Raw genomic sequence first — 27,392 nt, forward strand, 5'->3', positions numbered from 1 at the left:
AGTTTAATTTAAATTAGTAGGGATCGTCTCACGCCGAGCAAGGGGGGTGAATTATTTAATTATTCCGTGCCAGGACATTCCAGCACAGCTGCGTCACCCGGGCTGCTGGGATGGGCTGTTCCTCTCAGTGAGGAACCTCGGGGCTGTTTGAGTTAATGACCCTGTTAATAACGCTGTTAATTAGGGATAAAGCCCATGGAGCCACCGGGATGCTCCCGGGGCTGGAGCCCCTCTGGGCTGGGAGAGGAGAAGCTCCAGGGAGAGCTCAGAGCCCCTGGCAGGGCCTGAAGGGGCTCCAGGAGAGCTGGAGAGGGACTGGGGACAAGGCCTGGAGGGACAGGAGCCAGGGAATGGCTCCCACTGCCAGAGGGCAGGGCTGGATGGGAGATTGGGCAGGAATTGTTCCCATCTTCTCTTGGTGCCACTCCAAGGTCCCAGCTCACCACAAGGCTGGAGTTTCACACCAATCATTCTCTGAAAGACAACCTGAGCTGTGTGATGACATCTCGGGCACCTCACCCCACTGAGCCGGTCTCGTGGCCCACCCTGCTCTCACACAGAGCCTTGCAGCCCCCTCAGTGTGTGCTCCGTGGGTCTCCTTTGCACCCCACATTTCAACTGCTGCTGCACAAAGTCAGCTGGATCCAACACTTCAAACTCTACAGCTGAAACTATTCATTCAGCCTGGAGAGGAGAAGGCTCCAGGGAGAGCTCAGAGCCCCTGGCAGGGCCTGAAGGGGCTCCAGGAGAGCTGGAGAGGGACTGGGGACAAGGGATGGAGGGACAGGAGCCAGGGAATGGCTCCCACTGCCAGAGGGCAGGGCTGGATGGGAGATTGGGCAGGAATTGTTCCCTGGCAGGGTGGGCAGGCCCTGGCACAGGGTGCCCAGAGCAGCTGTGGCTGCCCCTGGATCCCTGGCAGTGCCCAAGGCCAGGCTGGGCAGGTCTTGGAGCAGCCTGGCACAGTTGAAGGTGTCCCTGCCCATGCCCAGATGTTCTCCAAGGTCCCGTCCCACCCAAACCATTCTACTGATGCCTTGTGAAGTGTTATAAATGAAAAATGATCCAGCCGAATTAAAAAAAAAAATAAAAAGAATTTATTTTAGCAATAGAGATCTAACTTAGCCAGCCACAAGGAAAAGGACAGTGCCGAGCCCGGGATCGGCGCTGGGTGCGAGACCCAGAGATCAGCCTCAGCAGAGGTTTCACTCTATGCTCCCACACCACCATCCTGTACAAGCGATTTTTACAGGGAAAATTTTGCCTGAAGCCAGGATTTCGGCATTCAGTCCTTTGTTTCATTCAGAGTCCCAGACGTTGATGAGATTTCCTTGTCGGTGACAAGGCAGAACAATTCGAAGTCCGGTGCCGTTGAAACTCTTGATGAAATTTAGGGGAGCACGTTATTCACATGTATCGGCCCGGGGGATGTTCCTGATGCCCATCTCGGGTCGTTCACGCCATGATCAGCGCCTGGGTGTCTCCTTATCGCCTCAGATAAGGCCCATCTCCTGGCCAGCCACATCCTTTTGCTTGTAAATCAGGTTTCAACACACACCTGGTTTTGCCTGAGAAGGGGGGCTTCTAATGCAAAGGGTACATTCTAACAACTGTTTAATATTATATATATATCATGAAAAAAATGGTGCGAATTATACCTGTTACATATAACATGAAGGCTGACCTAGAACAGAGACTGGACAGAGCTAAAGAATAAAGCAGGGATTTATTAAAAGGCCTCAATGGATCCACCTTGGGCAGCACAAGAGCCCAGCCAGGGCTGCACCCCAGGTGAACCAAAATGGTCACAAAATGCACGAGCGCTCACGGGGGCTCTCACTGTGATCAGTTCTGCTCCATTTGCACATTGGAGTTCATTGTCCAATTCCAGCTCCAACCCATGCAGTCCCATCCTTGTTTTTCTCTCTTCATTCCACGTTGTTTGTGCTCTTGGGCCTGAGGTTTGGATCATTTGTCCTTGGTGCCCAGCTGGAGAAGGAATTGTTTTGTCTCCCTGCTCTGTGCAGAGAGCTCACCATGCCCTGATGTGAAGCCCAGAGCCACACACTAAAGCAGCACAGAATGTGAAAAATAGAAAAGCTCAAACCTGAGGCATCACCATGACTCTGTGATCACGGCCAAGACAGGGAATGGATTGCAGTGAGCCTCTCTGTGGACCACTTTGTCCTTTTCTGCCCCCTTTTCATAGATGAAATCTGCCATACAAACCTGATCCCCCTCAGGATTTTGAAGTCCCTGACTGCTGCCCTGTGGGGAAATGTGCTTCGGCTTTAGCCCCACAGGTTCCTTGCAGGCTCTCTGTGGTTGTGAAAATCAAAATCACCACTTCCTTGCTGGGGACTGAAAGGAGACATTTTCATGTCAAAACATCTGAGAGTGGGACTATCACAAGAAAATCTCTGGGTTTTAGGCCCTGGGGCTGCAGCTGTGTCAGTGTCTGTGGGATTTGGGTTATTTTCTAGATATTTATGCACAATGATATATAAAATATACCTGTATACATACCTGTACAAACACATTATGAGAGAATGTATTTCCAAGAGTAAATTGTGATCAAGGGCAGTTCCAAGGGTGTTTATTCCACATTTCTGATTCATCTCTTTGCCTCTGGACTCCATCCTCACTGGGGTTTCTGTGCCACCCCTGGGCTCAGGCCTGTGCTCTGAGGATAAATTAATCTCTGATCCAGCCACTCCCATATTTTTCTGATCCACGATCCACATCCATTGGCACTTCGGAGTGTGTTTGGGAAACCCTGCTTTATCTGCTCTGTGCTTTCATTTCCATTTTCCAGTAGGGAATAATACAATCCTTGTTGTTTTGAGGTTTTGGGAGGGTTTGTTGGTTTGTTGTTGTTGTTGTTGTTTTCCCCTAGAAGCCAGAAAGTTAAGATGGGCAAACTCCTAAGGATTAATATTTGTAAAGTGCTTTGAAAGCCTCAGGTGATTGTAGCTTTACTCACTGATCAAAACAAGACACACATTTTTTGGGGATGGTGTCATTATTGCTCTGCTTCCTTTTTTTTTTTTTTTTTTTTTTGGGATAGTGCCAGTATTTTCCTGTTTTGTGCCCTCCTGAAATATTTTGTGCAAAGGCACTTAGACAATCCCAGAATGGTTTGGTTGGAAGGGACCTCCTGGCTTCTTTCTGCTCTCTGAAAATGATCCCCCAGGAGAAACCCCTCTCCAGAGGATTTTCCTATTTAAAAATTTCCTCCCCCACTTTGCTGGGGGCGGGGATCCTGCAGGGCTTGGGCTGGTGGAGATGCAGAGATGATGCTCAGAGCTGTGTTTTGGTGCTGAAAAAATTCAGAGAGGGAAAACAGCCAACAAAACCCCTGGAGAAATGGTTTAATTAGAGAAATTTGGGGGAAATAGTGGTTGGGGCATTTCTTGCTGAAGTGACTGCGGGTATCACCCTTCAGGCTGTTTTACAGTCCAGATGAACACACAGCTAGAATGCTCTAAAGAGGGAAATTTGGAACAAAAATGAACTGCAGATGAGTAAAACTCCTTGTTCCATATTGCTCTGTTTGCAGGACCCAGTGAAACTCAGATTTCCCTCTTTGCACATTTAAAGTCAGTTTATACAATGGGTTAAATTCCTCCAGCTGTATTCTAACCTCGTGTCCTTAAAACCCAAGCTCTTTTCTTCAACTGCCACCAAATAATTAATACATCATACACTGCAATTCTAATTCACCTTCCCCTATGAATTACTTAATACCTTGGTGATGAGTCTCTCCTTAGTCAATCATTAAGGAATTTCTGTTCTAACTTTTTCTTTTGGCAGCTACTTGCTTGAATTTATATTGTGATGTTTGGGCAATGAAATGTTCCACACAGTGAACGTTTTGAATGCATTCTCCTGATTTCTGAGTGCTTTCTGAATACATGAGGATTGAATTATGTGATTAGCCAGAACATCATGCAATATTCTGCTGGGGAAAAGCAAATTGTCTGTGGATGAATTTCCACTTTACACTTCAGGTTTATAACCATTGTAGCACAGCGGTGAAGTGGAAGTTGGTGACAATTGACAGCCTGTGGCCACTCTGCAGTGATTTTTATACCTTTTTCTTTCTCAGGTTTATAAAATTTTTACTAATTTTCCCTGCATCAGAAAGTTAATATAAGAGTTGAGCTACTGCCTGTTCCCTGGAAGAATTATTTCCCCCAAAACGGGAGCATGTGCAGACTGCTTAGAGAATATAGGCAGCAATAAGGTTCAATAATGTAATAACACAGGATTTTCATTTTAATAATCTGTCCCCCTGTCCAGCCTCAGCTTTGGCCCTTGCACACGTGAGTGCAGGGGCTGGTGGGACTGGAGAGCCAGGCTGCAAACACCATTTCATTAAATGTCTCCTCTTCTCTTCTCTTCTCTTCTCTTCTCTTCTCTTCTCTTCTCTTCTCTTCTCTTCTCTTCTCTTCTCTTCTCTTCTCTTCTCTTCTCTTCTCTTCTCTTCTCTTCTCTTCTCTTCTCTTCTCTTCTCTTCTCTTCTCTTCTCTTCTCTTCTCTTCTCTTCTCTTCTCTTCTCTTCTCTCTCTTCTCTTCTCTCCTCTCCTCTCCTCTCCTCTCCTCTCCTCTCCTCTCCTCTCCTCTCCTCTCCTCTCCTCTCCTCTCCTCTCCTCTCCTCTCCTCTCCTCTCCTCTCCTCTCCTCTCCTCTCCTCTCCTCTCCTCTCCTCTCCTCTCCTCTCCTCTCCTCCTCTCCTCTCCTCTCCTCTCCTCTCCTCTCCTCTCCTCTCCTCTCCTCTCCTCTCCTCTCCTCTCCTCTCCTCTCCCCTTTTCCCCTCTCCCCCCACAGCTGTCCCTGCCTCTTCCCCAGTGTCTCCCCCACCTCCTGTGACCTCCCACCATCCCCTCCTTGTTGCTCCTTCGAGTCCATTTCCCGAATTGTGTCGTGCCAGGCTCCCTCTGTGCCTTTGTGTCCCTCCTGGGGGGGAACCACCCGACACTCTGGCACAAGGTGACTGTGAGAGACAAACCCCCTCAGCTGTGAGTGCAGAACAATGAGAATTATTCCTCCTGGAGTGCTTTCTGCCCCAGCACCTGAGTGCAGACACAGGGAAGATGATGGTGCTCTCTTTTTCTCCCTTCCATCTGCAGAAAGTAAAACTTCTCCAGTAAAAACAAAATTCAATGCTCTACTGATTGTTAAAATTCGCTGTCAGTGTCTTGATTGCTGCCCCATACCACTAACCCTACTCACTTTAGCACCACATGGTGAATAAGAGCAAGAAATGTCCCCTCTCAGTTGGAAGGCTGAACTGGAAATTCAGGATTAACAAAATCTACTTGGCTTTTTTGCCTTTGAAACAGTCAGATGGGATCGTTTAACTTAGCATTTGCTAAAGCTTATTTTGACTGAAGTCTGATGGCAAGTAGCACCCCAAGGAAATATTTCAGAATAAAATCCCAAATTTCTGACTTACAACTCGGTTGCTGTTGGTTTAAGCTAACTATGGTGATCAGACCCCTCCTGTTGGCACAGGTTCTGGTAGCAGAGCAGGGATTGTTTGTATACTGCATTTTAAACCTCGTGTTTTCCGCTGTTACGTTAATGGAAAACATATTTTGACATCTTCCCCTTAACTCCCTGCCTAAACTAACTGGGTTTGGAATTCCATCTGGCTGCACAGAAGAGACTCATCCCTCTACTCCCCACCCAAATCTCTCCTTGGTAAATCAAGGAGCCAATGAAAGGTGAAGTTTTTTTAAGAGAACAAATCATTCTGCTGTTAAAATTGGCAGCACCGTGGTCTTTCCTGGCTACCTGCTGCTCTGAGGCTCTCCAGAGCTGCTGGAAGCTGTTTCTAAAATGCTTTGAGCTGTTGGAACACGTTTGGCTCATAAATACCCACAGCTCATGGCCCATCAGAGACCTGTGAGTCAGAGAGGAGGGAAGGGTGAGTGTGGATGTTGTAGAAACCCCAATCCCAATACCTCAAAAACAGAATAAAGTGGAGTTTCATGCTCTGTCCTCTCTGCCCTTCCTACAGGACTTTTTCTCCTTTTTCTGTTTGGGAAAAATGCTGCAAAGATTTACCCTATGGAATGTCAGAATAGTGTTAGGTTGTACTTTTTAAAATACATTTTTTTATGCAATTCAGTCACAAAGCTAAGAGAGCAACAATGGGGTGATAAACAAACAATTCATAATTTCAAAAGGAAAATAGAGTAAATCCTTAGTACAGTGGAAAACCTGAATGCTGATTCCTCTGATCCTTTTGAAGCTCTGCAACTCAGGCAGGAGAATCAGCTTGAGGTGAGTTGATCAAACGTTCTCTGCAATTTTTTGTATGGAAAAAATCCTTTGAAATCTTCCCAGCCCACACAGAGCAGGGTCTTGGCTCTCAGTGCCTCAGAGTGATCTCCCTGTGCTTCATGTGATGAGAGATCTTCAATATTCTTCACAGCAGAGTAAGGGAGAAAGCTGCTGCTGCTGGGTCAGTGCTCTTGCACTGTGATTTTGCAAAATCCAGAACGGGTCAATGCCTCAGGCAAGTCTGGGGGGGCTTAATATTCAATAATATTCAATAATATTCAATAATATTCAATAATATTCAATAATATTCAGCAATATTCAATAATATTCAGCAATATTCAATTATATTAAATAATCTTCAATAATATTCAGCAATATTCAATAATATTCAGCAATATTCAATAATATTCAGCAATATTCAATGATATTCAGCAATATTCAATTATATTAAATAATCTTCAATAATATTCAGCAATATTCAATGATATTCAGCAATATTCAACAATGTTCAATAATATTCAGTAATATTCAGTAATATTCAATAATATTCAATAATATTCAGGAATATTCAGCTGCTGTTCCTGGAGACACAGATATCCAGAATGTTGGATTAAGCCTTTTTCTGCCCCAGAGATGGGGCAACTGAGAGGCATTTTAAAAACTTTAATTCCATTTTCAGTCTCATGTGAAGGGTGAAACAATACAGAAACTTTCTGTCAAGCTTTGAGAATTTTCTACAAATCCATTTCCCACCCAGGAGCGTGGACAACATCCTCCTGCCTCCTTTGGTGTTCCAGCAAGGAAAGATCTGCTCCTGGTTCTTGAGTTTTGGCACAAAACTTTCTGAAGTCAGCTGGGGTGTGGCTGGAAGGGAGGCTGGCCTTGCTCAGAACAAAAATGAGTTTATTCTTGCACTGGAATCCGGGATCCTTGTGGGAATTTGCAAATATCTGGGTGGCCAAGAGACAACCTGGCAGAAGAGCCCTGGTTCCTCCCCATCGCTGCCATCTCCTTCGTGTGCTCAGAATTAAATCTGCAAATTCCTTCCTTCGTGTGCTCAAAATTAAATCTGTGCAAATTCATTCCCTCGTGTGCTCAGAGAATTAAATCTGTGCAAATTCCTTCCTTCGTGTGCTCAGAGAATTAAATCTGTGTAAATTCATTCCCTTGTGTGCTCAGAGAATTAAATCTGTGCAAATTCCTTCCTTCATGTGCTCAGAATTAAATCTGTGCAAATTCATTCCTTCATGTGCTCAGAGAAATCTGTGCAAATTTCCTTCCTTCGTGTGCTCAGAGAATTAAATCTGTGTAAATTCATTCCCTCGTGTGCTCAGAGAATCAAATCTGTGCAAATTCCTTCCTTCGTGTGCTCAGAATTAAATCTGTGTAAATTCATTCCCTTGTGTGCTCAGAGAATTAAATCTCTGCAAATTCCTTCCTTCATGTGCCCAGAGAATTAAATCTGTGCAAATTCATTCCCTCGTGTGCTCAGAGAATCAAATCTGTGCAAATTCCTTCCTTCATGTGCTCAGAGAATTAAATCTGTGCAAATTCCTTCTTTCATGTGCTCCGAGAATTTAATTGTACAAATTTCCTTCCTTCATGTGCTCAGAGAATTAAATCTGCAAATTCCTTCCTTCGTGTGCTCATAGAATTAAATTGTACAAATTTCCTTCCTTCGTGTGCTCAGAGAATTAAATCTGTGCAAATTTTTTCCTTCATGTGCTCAGAGAATTAAATCTGTGCAAATTTCCTCCTTCGTGTGCTCAGAGAATTAAATCTGTGCAAATTTCCCCCTTTCCCCTTCTTTCCCTGTCCTCATTTAAACTCTCCCTGAGCCTGGAATTTGAAATATCCATGGAAAAAAGCAGGTCCAGGTGTGACTGTGTCAGAACCTCAGGTGATGCTGAGGAGATTCCTTTTCCCTCTGTCTTTTCTGCTCCTTTGATGTGAGAAATGGATTTGTAAAAAAATTCTTAAAACCTGATAGAGAGTTTATATAGTCTTGTATATTTATATGTAAACACTGCAGATTTTAAATTAAATTAAATTAAATTAAATTAAATTAAATTAAATTATTTAATTTAATAAATTTAATTAATTTAATCCATTTAATTAATTTTAAATTGATTTAAAATAAATTTCATTTTAATTAAATTTAAATTATTAAAATCTTAATTTCTAAAAAAATTTTTTCAATGAATTAAAAATTTTAAATTTAACTTACATTTCATTTTAATTAATTTTAAATTAATTTACCCCATCTCTGTAAAAGCTAGGAAAACCAACACTTTATGACCTGCTGCACCCTCTCAGCCTGGCCATCAGGAGGGATTTCTTCACTAGAAGGGGGACAAACATTGGAAGGGGCTTCCAGGGGAGATTTCCTGGAGTGTCCACACTCAGTGCTCTGCTGACAATCTGGGGATCAGTCACAACTTGGACTCGATGGTCTGGGAGGTCTCTTCCACCCTAAATATTCCAAAACCCTTTTTCCCTGCATGAATATTCCTAGAAAACCTCTCCTTTGCTCGCAGTGCTGCACTTCTGCACATTGCTGATTATTTGGCCTGAGGAGAAGAGCTGCTCTGCTCTCAGCAGCTGGTGGTTTCCTTTCCAGAGGAGATGGATTTGTTTTTTCCATCCCTGAATAATTTAAATCCTATTCATAGCTTAAAAATATTACTTTGCAGAGTAACGAGGTGCTCATATGAGGCTGAAAATGAATGTTCTGATGTATTTCTACCTGCAAATTACAAAACTGCTGCGTGAAGTTTGCTGTGACAAAGCTTTAGGGACTCCAGTTCAGTTTGCATTTAATCAATTTGTTTTTGTAGAGGAAAATTTATATCACATCTGGCAGCCCTTTTAATGGGTAGGTTTCAGAAATGAAATTACGCCTGATTCTGCTTCCAAATGTGCTGAGACATTAATGTTAAAAAAAAAAAATTAAAATTACTAGTTTTGCTTCTCTTCATTGTGAAATGGGCAGACATTGTGTATAAAGAGATTTGTTTCAGTTTTTAACCTTTTTAACAGGTTTTGAAGTGCTTTAAAAACTTTTTAAAAGTTTTTGTCATCCTCAACTGATATTGGTAAGAACGTAAGCAGCATAGGAAGCACCATGAGAACACAGCATTGGTTGGAACATAAGAAACATCTCATAATTTGAAAAACAAACATTTTCTGCCTGGCCTGTATTAGAGAAGACACTTAGCCTGGACTCTTGAATTGGGCTGGTGCCACAGATCCATAGGATGCTCCCAGCTGAGACAAACACTCAATTCTTTGTTTGGAGATGTGAGGAGTGACCCCAGTGGGACCCTCTCATCCCGAGCCAGAGGAGGATTAGCTGTGCCCAGGTACCTGGGATTGTCCTGGGAGCAGGCACACACTGCAGGGGACAGGAAACCAGAGACTCTGCTTTGGCTGAGGGTGGAAACTTGGAGATGTGTCCCAGAAAGGAACCTTTGGAATGCTTTTGTGCCAGGTTTTTCCTGGAGATGCTGTTTGCTCCCAGGGGCCTGGAGGGACAGGACACAGGGAATGGCTCCCACTGCCAGAGGGCAGGGATGGATGGGACATTGGGGAGAAATTGTTCCCTGGCAGGGTGGGCAGGGGCTGGGCTGGAATTGCCAGAGCAGCTGTGGCTGCCCCTGGATCCCTGGCAGTGCCCAAGGCCGGGCTGGGCAGGGCTTGGAGCAGCCTGGGATGGTGGGGGGTGTCCCTGCCATGGCAGGGGTGGCGCTGGATGGGCTTTGAGGTCCCTCCAACCCGACCCATCCTGGGATCATGTGAACATTTCCATTGCCTGGCAGCTTCTCTGGAGCCCTCTACAGCAGAAGAGGGGCTGATCCCTGAACCTTCTGCTGCCAGGACCTGCCCTGTGCCATGATCCTGCCCAAGCTCTGTGGATGCCCCTCTCTGCTCCAGCTCCTGCTCTTCCTGCTGCTGCTGCTGCTGCTGGGAAATGGATTTGTAGGGAATTCTCAAAGTTTGACAGAAGGCTCACACAGTGGGCACCTCTATGCAAACCTTGAGATAAGAAATGCTGACTTAGAAATGCCATGGAATAGGACAGACATTGCTGAGAGAGAAATGGAACTAGAAACAAGTTTTAAAGGATGGCCTTAGAAATAAGACTGGATACTTTAGAGAAATAGAACTATAAAAGATGCATTGTATTAGGACCCCCAAAGAATAATTTTAGATTATTAGTTTTAAGGAATTTGCACTATGGTGTGACAAAAGCTGATAGGCCAAGAAACCTATCTTATAGTGAAAATATATTATGAAAAGAAAGTAAAGAAAAACTCCATATATCCTATAGAAACCTAGCTTATAGTGGTTTATAACTAGGAAATATTTGGCTTCTGTTTGTGATGATGTGAATTGTTACACCTGTATTATCTCACCCTTCAAATGAGACTGAAAATGGAATAAAAGTTTTTAAAACACCTCTCAGTTGCCCCATCTCTGGGTCAGAAAAGGGTTTAGTCCAATACTGCTCATTGCAGTTCTGAGTGGAGGCATTCTTAGCATTCCTTCCAGTCTGCATTGTAGCTACACAACATCTAATCACACTTCTCCACAACAACTGGCCTGTAAATTAACATTATAATGGATCCTAAGGGTTTGTAATTACTCAGAAATGTCACTGGGCTGGAAGAGTGCTGGGCTCTGCGTTTCAGCAGTCTTCCCTCTCCCTTCTTGGAGTCTTCCTGCAGGTGAAAAATTCACCTTTTCCTGAGGTTTTGTTGTCCTGAGCAGCACCTTCCTCCTCTGTTGTAATGATTGTCCTGGTAATGGTACAGGAGTGTCACAAAGTCAGGGACCAGGCTGAGGGGAGCTCGATACATCACTGAATTTCTGTGCTGAGCTGAAGTAGCCCAACCACTTCTAACCACCACCAGCTTCTGCTTTCTTCTGTCCCATCCCAATTTTGATGTTTATTTCTTCAGAGGAAACATCCACTGGAGTGGCTGGGAGAGTTGCCTTTGGCAGGGATGGGGATGCTGCTCCCAGAGCTGCCTCTCAGAGGGAGGGGAGCAGAAATCTTTGAATTATGTCTCAAATCCTACCTCGGGCAGGGCAGCAGCATCCTTCCTGCTGCCCAGCTCTGGCAAAAAGCAGGGCTTGTTCCCACAGGAGGATTCCCTCCTCCAGATGGCCACAAGGGCTGCAGCAGTGGGGGTGGTTGCTGCTTCACCAAACTGACACCAGAATTTTTGGCTCCCTGTGTGGGCAGCACTGCAGTTCCCTCCTGAGCTTAACATGGAGCAGCTGCATCTCCTGGTGTACCAAAAATGAGTTTTTCATCCCCTAAGGAGAGCTCCAGGTGGGTAGTGCAGGGTGGTGGATGCACCCCAGCCTGGAACTAAACTGGCAATATCCATCCCTGACACAGCTCCATTTTCAGCCAGCATTTCCTTTTGGGAAAAGAATTATCTGCCACGAATTTGCTGCCTTTTTGTGGAAAAGGGGGGGGGAAGGAATGAAATAATAGTTAATAGTTAATGCATATGAGCAGCGATGCTGCTGGGGTTGCCTAGCAGCCACTTAGACAAGCAAGAGAATAAAAAGGGCTGAGTGAATGTGTTTGGAGCTGGTTCCTGGGTCTGCGGGTGGAATCTGACCCATGCAGCCCGTTTGGGTTTTTTTGGGTTTTTTTTTTTTGGTTTTGTTTTTTTTGGGGGGAGGGGGAGGAGATGGTGGAATTTCCCACTAATAGATATTTTAGCTCTGGATCATCTCTATCCACTCCCCCACCCCCATCTGGTTTTCCTTTTCGGTTTTCTTCAAGTGAAACTTGGAGAGCTTTAGCCAAAGGGAGGTGTTAAAGTTTTGTGTGGTTTTTCTGGAGATGGAATAGGCAAAAAAAAAAAAAAAATCTCTCAAAGAGATTTTTTCCTTCTGTTTAGGACGGTATCTCTGGCAGTCTGGAGATCATTAGCATTTCATGGCCTCTTCAATATACTGCTCAGTAAATGCTGTAGAGACTGGAAATAGCTTCTGCAGTCACACTTAACACTCCTCACATTGCTCTCCTTCCTGTAAGAAGTTCATTTCATCTTCTGAAAAGGAAAAGTAGAAAGAAACTTTGGGGGAAAAAAAAAAGGGGGGGGAGATTTGAGTGCAAATAAACTCCTTCCCCCACGAGACCAGAAATTCCCCAAAGTATAAAGTTGGGTTAAAACCCCACTAGGAGATAAAAATAAGGAAGGCTGACAGTTTAAATAGTGATTTTCTGAATTCATGTTCTTCTCTTGACTTTTTTTTTTTCAGTAAAAGTTGGAAAGCTGGAAACCCTTTTCCTTGTCAGGCACTTGTGGGAGTTACAGGACTCCAGCAACTGGAATCCTAAAACCTCCACTGCCATCCACATTTGAGAGGTGTGAACTCTCAATTTTAATGTGTTTTCCTCATCCCAGCAGTAATTTTTAGCATATTAAAGCAGAGAAAAGGGCACTTAGGAGAAAGGAATGAAGTGAGAAGCATCTTGGATTTAATTTGGAATAAATATAGTGGGTCTATGAGGGCAGCTGGTCTCTTTTACACTCTGAGAGGAGCTGATGTCTCTTGGGTCAGTGCCAGCAAAGATATCCCTGCAGGAATTCTGCTGTAAGGAACAAGAGGGTCTAGACAGGGAGTTTGGGCTGGTTTTACAGGCTGGGCTTTGAGAGGCCACAGTTGTCAGCAGGTTGGTCACATCCACCTTTGCTGCTTCTGCTGTCGTGGCCAGAATTCTCTTTTGAAGTCCTTCATTTGGCCAAATGTCACAGTGCTAAAGCAGCTTTTAACCATTTTCACACAGTTTGGAGGCTGCAGTGCTGAAGTTGGCCTTAGAGCAGTGGTGGGATGGGCAGGGGTTGAATGAGCTTGGTTTGATTGATTTTTTCATTAATGAGTGTAAATGCTCTTGGATCACCTCAGTGAGCTGCAGGTGCTGTCTGTGTTATCCCTTAGCCAGGGAGAGTCTTTAAATTATGACTTTTTAATTTCCAGTTGACTTTTTAAGTTGTTCTTGTCTTCCATAAGTAGTTGCTCTCTGTTGAATGCTGCTCTGAACATCTCCAGCAAAAGATTATTTGCCTCCTTCAGAATATTTTTGGGTTAATTCTTCTCGTGCAGGGCAGTTCCCCTGAGAAGGAAATAAATGCTAAAAGACCAAGGAGTAGTTTGGGAGCTGGGTCAGCAATAGCTGAGGGGAAAATATCCTTAAAGATCCAAAAGAACCATAAAATCTTTTAGGATTAAAAGTCCTTAAAGAACCAAAATTTTGGAAGACTTGATTTAAAACGTGCTCAGGATTGTGACTTCTATTTTTCATCCAGTGGATGAATGATTCCAGCTTTTTATGACATGTGCCTCAGAGAAGTGAATGCTTGTGAGAAGTCCAAGCTTGTGGAGCACCCTGGGGAACTGTGCATTCCATCAAAGGTTGGGCTTTATCCTGGAGGTCTTTTCCAAACTTTCTGATTCTATAATCAGTGGCAAAACACCTGGAGAAACACCAGAGGAAGCACTGAAAGCACCCCCACCTGGAAATCACCAGTGATGAGCTTTTATTGATCACTGCCAAGGTGAACTGAAGTGATGCCACTGCCTAAACTTATATTGAAAAGCTAGAGAGACAAATTGTGCCCCAGATCTGCTCCTGCTGGGACCTGTGACAGCAGTCTGTGGCCTCACTGATGATCAGCAAGCACAGCAGAATTTTATGTGTTGGATCAGACCACGGCACCCAGGACAATGTTCCCACCAGCCCAACAAAAGCCTTTCTCTAATCTTTATTTCCCCAGAGCAAGCTCTCCCTTAAAATCCTCTGAGTGTCTCTACATTTTTTGCTTATGATTAATTGCCTCAAATTCTAATGTAAAAAAATCCATGTGGAGAATTTAAATTAGCTTTCCACGTTCATGGCACTAGAAGAAAACATCCTTTTGATTAATTTCTCCTCTTCATCAAATCAGAGGACACTCCAAAACCACACACCCCCTCTCCCAAAAGCTCATTTTCCAACCAGGCTGCCTTTGCCTGGATTCACAGCCACCACCAAGAAAAGCAAACCTGTTTGAAGTAAGCTAAACCCTGGCTGAAAGGGATCTAAATTCTGCTGGAAAACTTGGAGGGATCTACAAATAGACAGGGAAAAAAAAAGACATAAGTTGGAAGAGAACTTGCAGAGGGACTTGTGTGTGTTTAGGGGTGCAGAAACACCATGAGTAGTTTACACCCAGCTCCAAAAAAGTTTAATTATTTAATATTGTTAAAAAAAAAAAAAACCAAATTAACAAAAATATTTCTCTCCTGAGCACCTACACCCAGTTCCAAAAAAGCTTAGTTCCTTAATATTATTTGTAAAAACCCCAAATGAACAAGATTTCTCTTCTGAGCATCTACACCCAGCTCCAAAAAAGCTTAATTCTATAATATTATTTAAAAAAAAAAAACAAATGAACAAGAAGATTTCTCTCCTGAGCATCTACACTCAGCTCCAAAAAAGCTTAATTCTATAATATTATTTAAAAAAAAAACCCAAATGAACAAGAAGATTTCTCTCCTGAGCATCTACACCCAGCTCCAAAAAAGCTTAATTCCTTAATATTATTTTTTAAAAGACCCCAACCGAACAAAAAGAACAAAAATATTTCTCTCCTGAGCATCTGCTTTGCCGAGCGCTCCCCCCTCCCGCTAATCCGTTTATTCTGAAATAACAATTCAATAAAATGAAACCAAACCAAAACAAAGCCGCGGCGGCGCCCGCGGGGCCCCCCCTCGCAGTTACCATGGCAAAGGCGTTATTTGTCCCTCCTGCCTTCCCCGGGCTCCTGAAAATACCCGCTGACATATTTGGTGAGGCGGGATGGGGATGTTTGGTTTGGGAAACGCTCCCCGCGTCGCCTGGCAACGGGAGGAGACCGGGAGGGGACGGCGTCACCCCTGGCAACCGCTGTTGGTCCCCAAACATCGCAGCCTCCCCCACATCCTCCCGCCATCCGCGGCTTCCTCGCCCGCCCCGGCTTCGGCTGCTCCATGCGGGGTCCCCAAAACACCTCAGAGGGGTCTCGGAGTTGGCAGAGAAGATATTTCCTCCCCCACCCCAGTTTTATGGTTCAAAAGGGTTTAAAGCTTCCCCCGCTCGTCCTGATCCATCAGGAGCTTCTGGACTGACCCAGCCCGTGGTGGGGATGGTGGGATGAGGTGGGTTTGGGATCAGGTGGGGTTTGGGGATGGTGGGATCAGGTGGGTTTGGGATCAGGTGGGGTTTGGGGATGGTGGGACCAGGTGGGTTTGGGGATGGTGGGATGAGGTGGGTTTGGGATCAGGTGGGTTTGGGATCAGGTGGGGTTTGGGGATGGTGGGATGAGGTGGGTTTGGGATCAGATGGGGTTTGGGGATGGTGGGATCAGGCGAGGTTTGGGATAAGGTGGGTTTGGGATGAGGTGGGTTTTAGGGATGATGGGATGAGGTGGGTTTGGGATGAGGTGGGGTTTGGGGATGGTGGGATGGGGTAGGTTTGGGGATGGTGGGATCAGGCGAGGTTTGGGATAAGGTGGGTTTGGGATGAGGTGGGTTTTAGGGATGATGGGATGAGGTGGGTTTGGGATGAGGTGAGGTTTGGGGATGTGGGTTTTGGGGTCATCAAAGTCCCTGTCCAGCCAGAGCAGAGACAGAAAGGTCACTGTGGTGAGCTGCCCATCACAAAGCCAGCCACTTGTTCTCCAGGTGAAAAACTCTGGCCACAGGAATTTATTGCCTGGATAAACAATCTCACTCGGTTAATTCCAGTTCTGTAGCAGTCAGTTCTCTTTCTTTGGGACAGTGGGAGCTGTTGGAGCAGTGTGGAGCTGTTGAAGCCTTTATCTCCTCCCATTCCTGTAGGATACAGTTAGTCTTCCTGCTGTCCTCACCAAAAATCCACCAGTGCTGTTCTCCAAGTGCAGAATATTCAAATCCATATTCCCAAACTGCATTTCTAGGACATCTACAGCAGCCTTCTCTTTGCCTTTCCAGGGAGAATTGCCTGTCTCTAGACAGTTTCTATCTTCTGTTTGGGGTTTTGTTTAGTCCTGGAATCTGTGCCAGGCACCAGCAGAACTTTAAATTCCCACAGAAAGATCCACAGCCCCTTCCCCCTCCTCACTGGAGCAGTGCAGTGGTGGGGAAGCAGTTGCTGATGTCCCTGTACTTGCTGAAATGTGCACTGCACACAGCTATGGAGTGGTTGGAGAACTGCTGGGAGTTTAATTTTGGGCCACCCCGTGTGGCTGAGGAGTGGCTGGAGATCACAGAATCATGGAATGGTTTGGGCTGGAAAGGTCCTTAAAGCCCATCCAGTGCCACCCCTGCCATGGGCAGGGGCACCTTCCACTGTCCCAGGTTGCCCCAAGCCCAGTGCTTGGACAGTTCCAGGGATCCAGGGGCAGCCAGAGCTTCTCCAGCTCCTCCCCACCCTCCCAGGGAAGAATTCCTTCCCAATATCCCATCTAACCCATCCCTCTGTCAGTTGGAAGCCATTCCCCCTTGTCCTGTCCCTCCAGGCCCTTGTCCAAAGCCCTTCTCCAGCTCTCTTCTCCCTGACTCCATTTCCTGTGGAGTGCAGGAGCAGAGCTCAGATTTTCCTGGTGGTTGCTCCCAGTTACACCAGTTCCTGGTCAGGGCAATGTTCCCTGTGTTGTGCTGAGCTGGGACAACCTGGAGCCTCCTCTTCCTTCTCCTCTTCCTCCTTTTCCTCCTCCTCTTCTGCCTCCCAAAGTACAAACCCCCAGTTCAAGCCACGCTTCACCCCATGGTGGGATCCTCTGGAGATCCCAAGCCCTGACTCCACTGATGCTGTAAAATCTGAGACAAAGTCATCCCTTCTCCAAACAGCCCCAGTTTGTGTTTGTTGCTTCTTCTGCTTCACTTTGTGAGGCACCACAACGCTCCTGAGAGGTGCTGTGTAAATAAATAGCAACACCCAGGGCTGTGCTGGCAGCAGTTCCTGCTGTGCTGGCTGGAAACAGCTGCTGCAGCCACCCCACATCCCCATGGAACACTGCAGCCAATCCCCATGGAGTACTGCATCACTTCATGCAATACTGCAGCAATTCTCCATGGAACACTGCAGCCAATCCCCGTGGATTACTGCAGCAATTCTCCATGGAATACTGCAGCAAACCCCCATGCAGTACTGCAGCAATTCTCCATGCAATACTGCAGCAAATCTGCTTCACACAGGGTTGTCTAGTCTAAGCAAGTAAAAAATGAGGGCTGGTGAACTACAGGTGTGAGTTAAGCTGATTTCTTGGAATTAATTTCAAATAAGTGACACATTCCATAGTTCTCTGACGTCGGACAAGCTATAAAAGCTGTAGGACAAGCTATAAAAAACAGCACCAAGGTTTGCAGCTCCTTGTTCCAAAATGATCCCAATTCAGCCAGAGGAGGATTAGCTGTGCCCAGGTACCTGGGATTGTCCTGGGAGCAGGCACACACTGCAGGGGACAAGGAACCAGAGACTCTGCTTTGGCTGAGGATGGAAACTTGGAGATGTGTCCCAGAAAGGAACCTTTGGAATGCTTTTGTGCCAGGTTTTTCCTGGAGATGCTGTTTGCTCCCAGGGCCTGGAGGGACAGGACACAGGGAATGGCTCCCACTGCCAGAGGGCAGGGCTGGATGGGATATTGGGCAGGAATTGTTCCCTGGCAGGGTGGGCAGGCCCTGGCACAGGGTGCCCAGAGCAGCTGTGGCTGCCCCTGGATCCCTGGCAGTGCCCAAGGCCAGGCTGGACAGGGCTTGGAGCACCTGGGACAGTGGGAGGTGTCCCTGCCATGGCAGGGGGTGGATCTGGGTGGGCTTTAAGATCCTTCCAACCCAAACCATCCTGGGGTTCTATTTCAGACTATTTCTACTTTCAGAAATTGTATTTCCCCCATTGAATCACAGTCCTGGGAAGCCCCCTACAGTGCACATATTAAATATATGGGAAACAATTCATTCAAGCCCAGAACTTGTGCTTGTTTTCACCAGGCAGCACCAATGTGTTTGTTACAGCCTGGACATGGAGAGCACTGGAGTGTGACTTTTAATTCCTCCCTCCTTCCAGATGTGAAGTCATCCTCACTGCTCAGCAGATACCCAGATGTTGTTTCTTAGCTACCATTTGCCATCATTGCAGCAAAACTTTTCTGAAGTCAAGGTTTAGGTGGTTCATAGGAAAGAAATGAGGAGTTCCACTTGTTGACAGGGTTGTGCTGCACTAAAGATCTGGAATCTCTTGGCCTTTTCTTACCAATAAACAGCTGTGGGTGGTGCAGGTGAGTCTGTGAGAGCCCCAGGGATGTCTGGAGCTGTGTCAGGGCTTGGGATGGAGCTCAGGGAAAGGTTCTTCCCCCCAAGGGTGCTGGCACTGCCCACTGTCAGCAGCTTTTCTGCTGCTTCTTTCTTCTTGCAACATCAGCTTTTTATCTACAAAGATGAATGCAGCTTTATTACAAAGATGACCTAGTTCTTTAGCTCCAGAAGGTTAGGCTGGTTCATTGAGTACATGTCCATTTTCCTGTAAATAGGACCTTGCATTCAGGTTAATAACCCCAAAGAAAACAGGACAGGTTTGGGTGTGGGATTGTGTTCCCAACAATACTTTGCCCCTGTTCATGTCTGAGATTCCTGCACGTGGGATTTGGATTTTGTCAGCAACCCCTAAACTATTGTGGCTTCTGCTCTTCAATTTCATTTGGCTCTTAAGGAAACTCCAAATTACAGATCCATTCCTGACTCTTTTCTGTCTTCAAAGTTACTTTTAAAGAAACAGCAGAGATTAGTGAACGGCTGTTACACAACAGTTAGCTGTATATATATATTACTTGACTTAATTCTGTGAAATCTAATTAAAGACTGAGTGTATATTTGTATTTCAGTATATTATTAACTTGCTAATAAAAGCCATTTCCAGATTTGTATTTTTCCATGAGGACCAGGTTTCTGGAAAAAAAAAAAAAAACCCAACCCCAGCTATAATGCCTGCTGCCCTTGAAAAGTGTGTTTTGGGTTTATCTGTGTTTCCAGGTAACTGGAGCTCCTAGACAAGCAGTGTTTGCTTCTGTTCTAAATTAATTTAACCTAATCAGTGGCAGGGTCTGGTGCCTTCTCTTGTTTATAAAATTTTGAAGCAGTGTAATGAGTAGTCTCTTCAGAAAGCTACTTTTCAAGTTCCTTGGCATTTTTGCTTCCCACTTCCATTCCCCTCCTCTTAACAGGACTCAGGGAAGGAGAAAGGTTCCACGTGCTTCAGGACACTGCGGGTGAGCAGCTTCAGGTGCCAGCTGCCAGCAGCCTGGGAGGGGAAAGGACATGGCCTGAGGAGGGGCTGGCTGTGAGAGGTGCTCCACCCCTGGGATGGGACAGTGCCCAAGGGTTGGTGCTGCTGTGGGGATTTTGGGCACTGTCCCACCCTGTGCCAGGCCCTGCGGGGTGGCTCGGTGTCACCTCGACGTGGCACGGACAGTCCTGGTGCTGAGGTCAAGGTTTGGAGGAGCCAAGGCTCTGTCTGGTCTAAACCTTCCAGGATCTGAAGGGGCCTAAAGGAAACTGGAGAGGGGCTCTTTGTCAGGAACTGGAGTGCCAGGACACAGGGAATGGCTCCCACTGCCAGAGGGCAGGGCTGGATGGGAGATTGGGAATTAGGAATTGTTCCCTGGCAGGGTGGGCAGGCCCTGGCACAGGGTGCCCAGAGTAGCTGTGGCTGCCCCTGGATCCCTGGCAGTGCCCAAGGCCAGGCTGGGCAGGGCTTGGAGTGACCTGGGATAGTGGAAGGTGTCCCTGCCATGGCAGGGCTGGCACTGGATGGGCTTTAATGTCCCTCCCAACCCAAACCATTCCATGATTCTGTGAGATTTCCTGGCTCCCTCTCAAAGGCACGGCAGCAGCTCACCTTCCAGGGCTTTCAGAGCAGTTCAGATCCCAGGAATTGCTGTTCCCAGCTGCTCTCCAGAGCCAAGGGAATGTCACAACTGGAGCTGGACAAACACCATGGACAGGGATTGAGTTCAGGTGCTGAACAAGCAGACTCCCAAATGCTTTGAGCTCACAGCCCAGGTGGGAGCTTTGTTCTCTCAGCATCCCTGAGTGGTGTTGGAGCCCTGGTCACTGAGGATTTCAGACTTTCTGTGCTGCCAGGCACTGACCCCCAGGAGAACACTGCATTGACCTGAGGCCATGGAGAAGCTTCCAAAATGGAATGATAGAACTGGGATTGTGGGTGTGGAGTTTGAATAGAAGTGTGGAATGTCACAGGGTGGGAAACTTAGAGTTGAAGGTTTTAGAATACAGTAATATATATAAAGCAAGATGGAGGTTTTAGGGTGGAGGCTGGTCCTCCTTCTCCTTCTCCTTCTCCTTCTCCTTCTCCTTCTCCTTCTCCTTCTTCTTCTTCTCCTTCTTCTCCTTTTTCTCCTTCTTCTTCACATTCTTTCCCATGGGTTTGATTGGTTTTGTGTAATTGGATAAAAAACTCCACATTATGAACCACAGGTGGTTCGTTTTTGGGTTAAAAGTAAAAATAATTCAGGTGTCATTGTTTAATTGGACAGTTTATCCTTAAAAGGCCTTGTAGAGAGAGAGATGGGGCTCCATTTTCAGTTTGTTGGAGTGAAGTGCTGCAGAACTCAGGGTTTGTGACATGGAGAAGAACTGATAAACATCTGAGTCCCAACAAGAAATACCATCTCGTGATTTAATCCCAACCTTTGCAGAAAAGAATCAAAGAATCAGCAGTCTGAGGGAAAGATAATTCCTAAATGGAAATGCTGGGCAGAGCAGGCTCTCCTTGGCTCAGCCAGAAAAAGCAAGGAATGTCTTTTGATTTCCCATCTGAGGGAGCTGGAATCATGTTTTTCCAAAGAGATGGGGGCACCCCATGGTCTTGGTTGGGAGCTGTGTCCTCCTCTACCTTGGGAGCTTTTTTTGGGTGATGGAAAAAAATTAAATAGGCGTTTTCCTGATTGGAATTTCAGGGTGTAGTAGTTTTGGGTCTCCAATTTAAGATTTTAATAATTTTGAGATTTCCTAATTAATGTACTGATGAGTGTAGTGGGTTTCAGTGCTGGCTAATTACCTATGCACTTATTTCTTGTTGTGATAAAAGATTAGAAGAAAGGTAAAGTAGGCTCAAAACTTTAAAATGGCATAAAGAAAATATTATTATCAGTAACTAAAAGGGAAAAAGTCATAAGAATTAAAACAAACTCTTTAGACTACTCCTCCTGCCCCCACAATTTTTCTTTTCTACTGATAATGTAAAGCAACAAAACTTCAAATTTCTAGGCAGTTTATTACCTTTAAAATAGTCTTTTTTTTCAGTTCACTTAGGGAGAGAAGTCCTTCTTGTTAAGGTTATGGAGATTTCTTTACAAGAGGTAAAAAATAGGTTGTTTTTTTTTTTTAACTATGACACAGGGGAATGCCTGTTATTCCTTGGAGGTCTCATGCTTTGGAGACTTGAGCAGCAGGGATGAAGGATGGGTGTGAGGCAGGAGCCAGGCTGGCTTTAACACAAATATTTGCCTCAGAGGAGGGATCCATTTTCATTCACATCAAATAAACCAGTTCCTTCTTCCAAAGAATGAAACACTTCCTTTCTGTGCCCTGCTTCGAGCACAACCAATGCCTTTTCAGGGCAAGTTATTGCATCGAGGCTGAGCCAGAAATATTGAATGAAATGGAAAATATTTAAGGCAGTTTTCTTTAGTAAAATAACTGTGGCCTAGAGTGTGGTGGATGAAGTAGATGGATACTTACATCTGCTAGAAAATAATCAAAATCAGCCTTTCCTTGCATTACTTTTATTATTTTCAGTCTGTTTTGAGAATGTTGAGAATTCTCAGTAGCGAAACCATTAAATGTAAATTCCCTGGTTCCTTTTTCTGCAGTCAGGGGAGAAAATACCATTTAGAGCCCATCTAGAACAGATGGGTAAATAGCATTTTTATTTCTCCTGCATTCCATTATTGCTGTTCTGGTTTTCCCATTTATCTAAGCCCCAAGCCAACTAAACCTGAATAAAAGTTCCAATAACCAAATAATTATTCTTAAATGTAAGCCTTTCCTTCAAAGCATGTAAAAAAATGCACAAAATCAACCAAAAAACAAGGAAAAACCAGGATTTCAATTTTGGTCCTTGCAGATCAGTGTTGTGAATGAGAAATAGTTTAATTTTTTTTTTTTTAGTTAAACTGCAGCCTTCCCATTATTTTCAGTAAAATAAGAGATATCAGGAGATTTTTATTAAATATTTGTAGCTGTATCATGGACTTGCAGATGGAAATGGGGTTGGATGAGATTCCCTGGGTAATTCACCCCCTGGACAGCCTGAAATTCTTTCAGCAAAAGGAAAACGTGGAGCACAAACTGTGCCAGCTGAGGCTGTTGGCTGCACTAAACCTCATTAATTCCTGATAATATTAAAGATGAACAAAGGTTACTTGCTGTATTAATTTAAGGTGAATTTTCCTGTATAAAATGCCTTTGGCAATCCCATCCACCTCCAGGTTTCCTGCAATTCTGGTGCATGGAACAGCTTTAGTTCTACCGTGGAATTTTTCAGGTTGGAAAATACCTCTAAAATCAAGTCCAATAAACACAAGTCTTGCTGTAGCTGAGCTCGTCTCTCTCCCATGTCTGTAGAGATTTTAGCTGCAGATTTATTTTCAATTCTCATAACAGGAAGTGTCTGACAACGTGCACAGGTGATGATGAGAAATTCAGGATGCCTGGGTTTACCTGGAGAGCCAAAGCTGTGGGCATTTGTTCCTGCTTGAAGAACATCAGAAATAAAAAGCCTCATTAGAGCAGCTTCACCTGGAAAAATAAAATTTTCCCACCTTTAGGTCTTAATTTGAAATAAAAGCTGTGGAATTTTGTGGTGGACTTGGCAGTGATGATGGTTGGACTCAATGATCTTTAAAGGTCTTTTCCAGCTGAAATGGTTCTATAAATACATCCTTCAGGCATCAAAAATCTGATTTAACATTTCCTGCACCTCTAGGCTGTCATTTTTCTGTTGGATTTTTATGCCCCAGATTTAAATCCCCTTTGAGAAGAAGTTGTTAAGCCCATTTATGAATGGCAAGGACAGGGGCAGTGGATTTCTTACCCATGGAGGTAATAACACCCACCAAGGTTTACTGGGAAGCTTAAGTATAAGTAGCTATAAAAAAAACCACTTTATCCCAGAGGTCAAATAATTGATTGTTCTTAAAACTAACAAAAAAAACTCACTGAGGATCTTTTCCTTTCCCTCATTTATATCCCAGTATTATATTCTATTTCAAAAGTCCTGCCAGAAATAAAAGGATGTAATAAAGGAATTTTATCCTTGAAGGATCTCCCCTTGCTGCCTCCTCCTTCCCCCCCACTCTCCCTGCAAATTTGAACATAGAAAATATTTTGAAATGCTCTCTTATCTCTGTTTCCCCAGCGTTTTGGAGCTGCTTTAGGCAGGAGAGATGAACAAAGGCAAAGCCATTTACATGGAGGCAAGGCTGGCTTATGAATGAAACATAGTTCATATTGTTTCCATGCTTACCAAAACCTGTTAAAAAGCAGGCATGTAAGAAGAAATAATTGCTCTTTTTTTTTTTTCATAGTTTGCTCTAGTCAGCTTGGAGGATGGAGAATTCCATCAACCAACAAGGGCAAAATCCACCCTAACCCCCAAGGAAAGCCTCATGTGTGACAGAGCCAGAATCCCATCCCATTTACTTTGATATTATCTCCATGCTTTTTCACTGAGCAGTTTTCTTTTTGTCATTAGCTACACCTCTGTCCTAGATTTGGGTTCTCTCTGGTTTTGCCTTTCATTTCTGCTTCCTTATCCCCCATCCCAGAGGCTGCCAGGGTTATGGGACAGCTGAAAGGGGCTCATGTCCCTGAATTCCCTCCACACCAGAGTCAGGAGCATCCACCTCACTGCCAGCAGTGTCCAGGTGCCAGCTCTAACCATGCAGGAGGACTCTGTGCTCACAGGTGGCATTTCAGAGTGACAACCTGAGTTTTTATCAGCCCTCAAGGCTTGGACTGCTCCTCCTTGTCTTTCTGAAAGGCTCTGACAGCCCTCAGAGATCAGTGCTGGAAAACCACCTTGCCTAGGGGAGGATTTGTGGCTTTTTTAGGAGTGGGAAAATTGAAGCACAGGGAAAGGGAAGCATCCTGTTCAAGGTCACGGAGCGAGCTGGTGGCAGGACCAGAAATAGCACCCAGAAGTTATTAGGGTTTGGTTTGGTTTATTTTTTTTCCCTGAATTTCCTTTCCTGTCCCTGCTGTTTGCTTGGATACCCAGATAGCTGTGTGTAAACAGAAGGTTTCCAGAGGCAGCAGCCTCGTTATCTGCCTGATTCATTCACTGATGATGCAACCTGGAATCCAGATGTCTCTGATGCCTTCCAGGGCCCTGGTGGCCCCTGTGACATCACCAGCCACGTTGAGCAACTTTAAACTTGTCTCTCCCTGAAATGCCAATGTGCTGAATAAATCCAGTGTAAGGAGACCTTGTAGCAGCTTTTCAGTGCCCAAAAGGTGCCAATGAAAGAGCTGGAGAGGGACTTTTTATAAAAGTCATGCAGTGACAGGAAAAGGGGAATGGCTTTAAGGTGAAGGAGGGCAGATTTTGATTAGAAATTCAAAATGAAAAAGGAATTCCTGGCTGTGAGGGCAGTGGGGCCCTGGCCCAGGGTGCCCAGAGCAGCTGTGGCTGCCCCTGGATCCCTGGCAGTGCCCAAGGCCAGTCTTATTTGTAAAGCCACCCTTTGAAACTTTTTTCTAGGATGTGGCAGAGCTGCCAAAGAGCTGCTCCAGGGGAGCTCCTGACCCTGGAACTGCTGAGAATTTGAGACAGGAACTGCCCCTGGATCCCTGGCAGTGCCCATGGCCAGGCTGGACAGGGCTTGGAGCCCCCTGGGATGGTGGGAGGGGTCTCTGCCCATGGCAGGGGGTGCAATGGGATGAGGTTTAAGGTTCCTTCCAGCCCAAACCAATCTAGGATGGAAATACAAGACCTAAATCACTCTCTACGACTCCCTGAAAGGTGGAAGGGTTTCAGGTACACCTGAAAGGTGGCTGTGCTCAGCTGGGGTTGGGCTCTTTCTCCAGGAACTGACAGAACCAGAGGACACAGTCTCAAGCTGCCCCAAGGGAAATATAGGTTGGATATTAGGAAGAAGTTTTTTACAAGAAAGGGTGATAAAATTCTGGAATGGCCTCCCCAGGGGGGTGGTGGAGTCCCCATCCCTGGATGTGTTTAACAAAGCCTGGATGTGGCACTGGGTGCCAGGGTTCAGTTGAGGTGCTGGGGCTGGGTTGGACTCGATGATCTTGGAGGTCTCTTCCAACCCAGTGATTCTGTGAATTCTGTGAATACCCCACGAGTGCCAACCATGCCAGTCCCACCTCTGATTTATGTGACCTGTTCTAAACAAATAAAAATAAGGTGAATGGCAAAGAGAAGACTTTGGGTGCCACATTTCCTCTCCTCCTTGGACGCCGATGCTTTCTCCACCCTCTGGAGCCTTGGCTCAGGTGCCAGCTGGCTTGGCAGCCGTGCTGCCAGGGCATCAGCAGAGCTCTGCAGCACCTCGTGCTGGTTTCTGGGAGCACAGGAATTCTGTGTGTGCTGTCAGCTTTTCATCAGCACAAATTACCCAGAGCAGATGGCACACACGGATCTGAATCCAATTCTCGGGAAGCGCAGGATGCCTTTAATGAGAGGTGAATTATTCTTTCTCCAGGATGTTGCAGATAAATAAAATAATAACAAGTCCTGTACATGTGGCTTGGCAGCCCAGGACTTCTCTGTCTGCCTACCTTGTCTGGAAGTGCCATCTGCAGATTTCCTGGGAGCCTTTTTGTCTGGCGTGGCTGTCATCACTGCCCCGTGGGACGAACCTGAAAATCACCCTGGGCGTTTCTTTTGGCAGCAGACAATTCACCTTCCACCCTGCCCACATCTCTCTGCTCTCTTCTGGCCACTGAGGGAAAGCAGGAGACAAAATGGATCAGCAGAGATGAGCTGTCTCCATCTCTTCTAAGTGTTCTTTTCTGATTATAGCTACACTTCAAAGGAGACCTTTGGTAGACCTAAAATGCTGAGAGCTGACCCTGCCAGAACCATTAAGAGATGATTAAAATGTCTTTATCAACTCACCCACCTCTCTTCTGTAACCTCACCATACTGCTCAGGAAACCCTGGAGAGCTGCAAACCATAGCCCAGGGCACAAGGGACAGGAAATAAACTTTTGGAAAATGTAGGGGACTAGATCTGGTAAAAGTACCCCCCTCTCCTGCCCAAACACCTCCACCTGAGCATTCCAAACCCAGCAGTGCTGCCCGAGTGTTTAATTGCAAATAATTAGTGGCTGGAGCAGGCAAGGAGCTGGAATTCCCTGGGAGAATTCTTATTTTCCTGATCCCACGCCGCTGTTGCAACTGGAATCTTCTCACGGGGAGGTTTTGGCTAAAGCCCAGGCAGAGGCAGTGATGGGGAGAGGCAGGTGCTGCCTTTTTATAGCAGAGCTGCAGGGCTGGGGGTGCTGAGGGCAGCTGGAGGGGCCTGGGGGGGACACAGGAATAAATATTCATTTAATTTCCATTGTTTCTGGCTTGTTGGATTCATCTGGTAGCTGTGACTGTGTGGGTTCTGTATCTACTTTTTCTCCCAGATGTGAGAAAAATGATTTTCAAGCTCTGGGGTTTTGGGAAGGTTGGGAGAGTAATTGTAACTTGCTAATGGGAGTATGGAGTAATGGGGAAAAAACCTTAAAAACTTGATTTTTGGAGAATTTTAATATTTGGGGAGGTTTGTGGGTGGCTGAAGGAATAAACAGGTAAATTCTGTAACTTCACCCCCCCCTTGCATTTCTTTTGAACACAAATGAGCAGGTCCAGTGTCCTTTAGTTTCTCATTTTTCCTTTTTCCTCTTAACTTGTACAAAGGTGAGAGAAAAGTTTAAATAGTGGCAGGAGAAGGGAAATAAAAGCCATCATAATGTTGTTTAGAGTCTCAGCAGTGAGACCAAGAAAGCAGAAATGACACTGCCCGAAATCTGGATGTTTTTAACCTTTTG

The 27,392-nt window shown here is 45.4% G+C and overlaps 1 protein-coding gene and 1 long non-coding RNA gene across 5 annotated transcripts in view; one reads left to right on the forward strand and one right to left on the reverse strand.

The window, feature by feature from the left end:
- Positions 1–27,392, forward strand: part of RFX2 (regulatory factor X2) — a 68,577-nt gene that overhangs the window by 11,442 nt on the left and 29,743 nt on the right. The window lies entirely within an intron of this gene.
- Positions 12,774–15,264, reverse strand: LOC128819205 (uncharacterized). Its single transcript, XR_008440671.1, has 2 exons — positions 15,079–15,264; positions 12,774–13,431 (listed from the first exon to the last, which is right to left on the reverse strand). It is a non-coding gene; the product is annotated as an uncharacterized LOC128819205 (long non-coding RNA).

The sequence above is a fragment of the Vidua macroura genome, chromosome 26, assembly GCF_024509145.1.
Source record: "Vidua macroura isolate BioBank_ID:100142 chromosome 26, ASM2450914v1, whole genome shotgun sequence".
NCBI classification, from domain to species: Eukaryota; Metazoa; Chordata; class Aves; order Passeriformes; family Viduidae; genus Vidua; species Vidua macroura.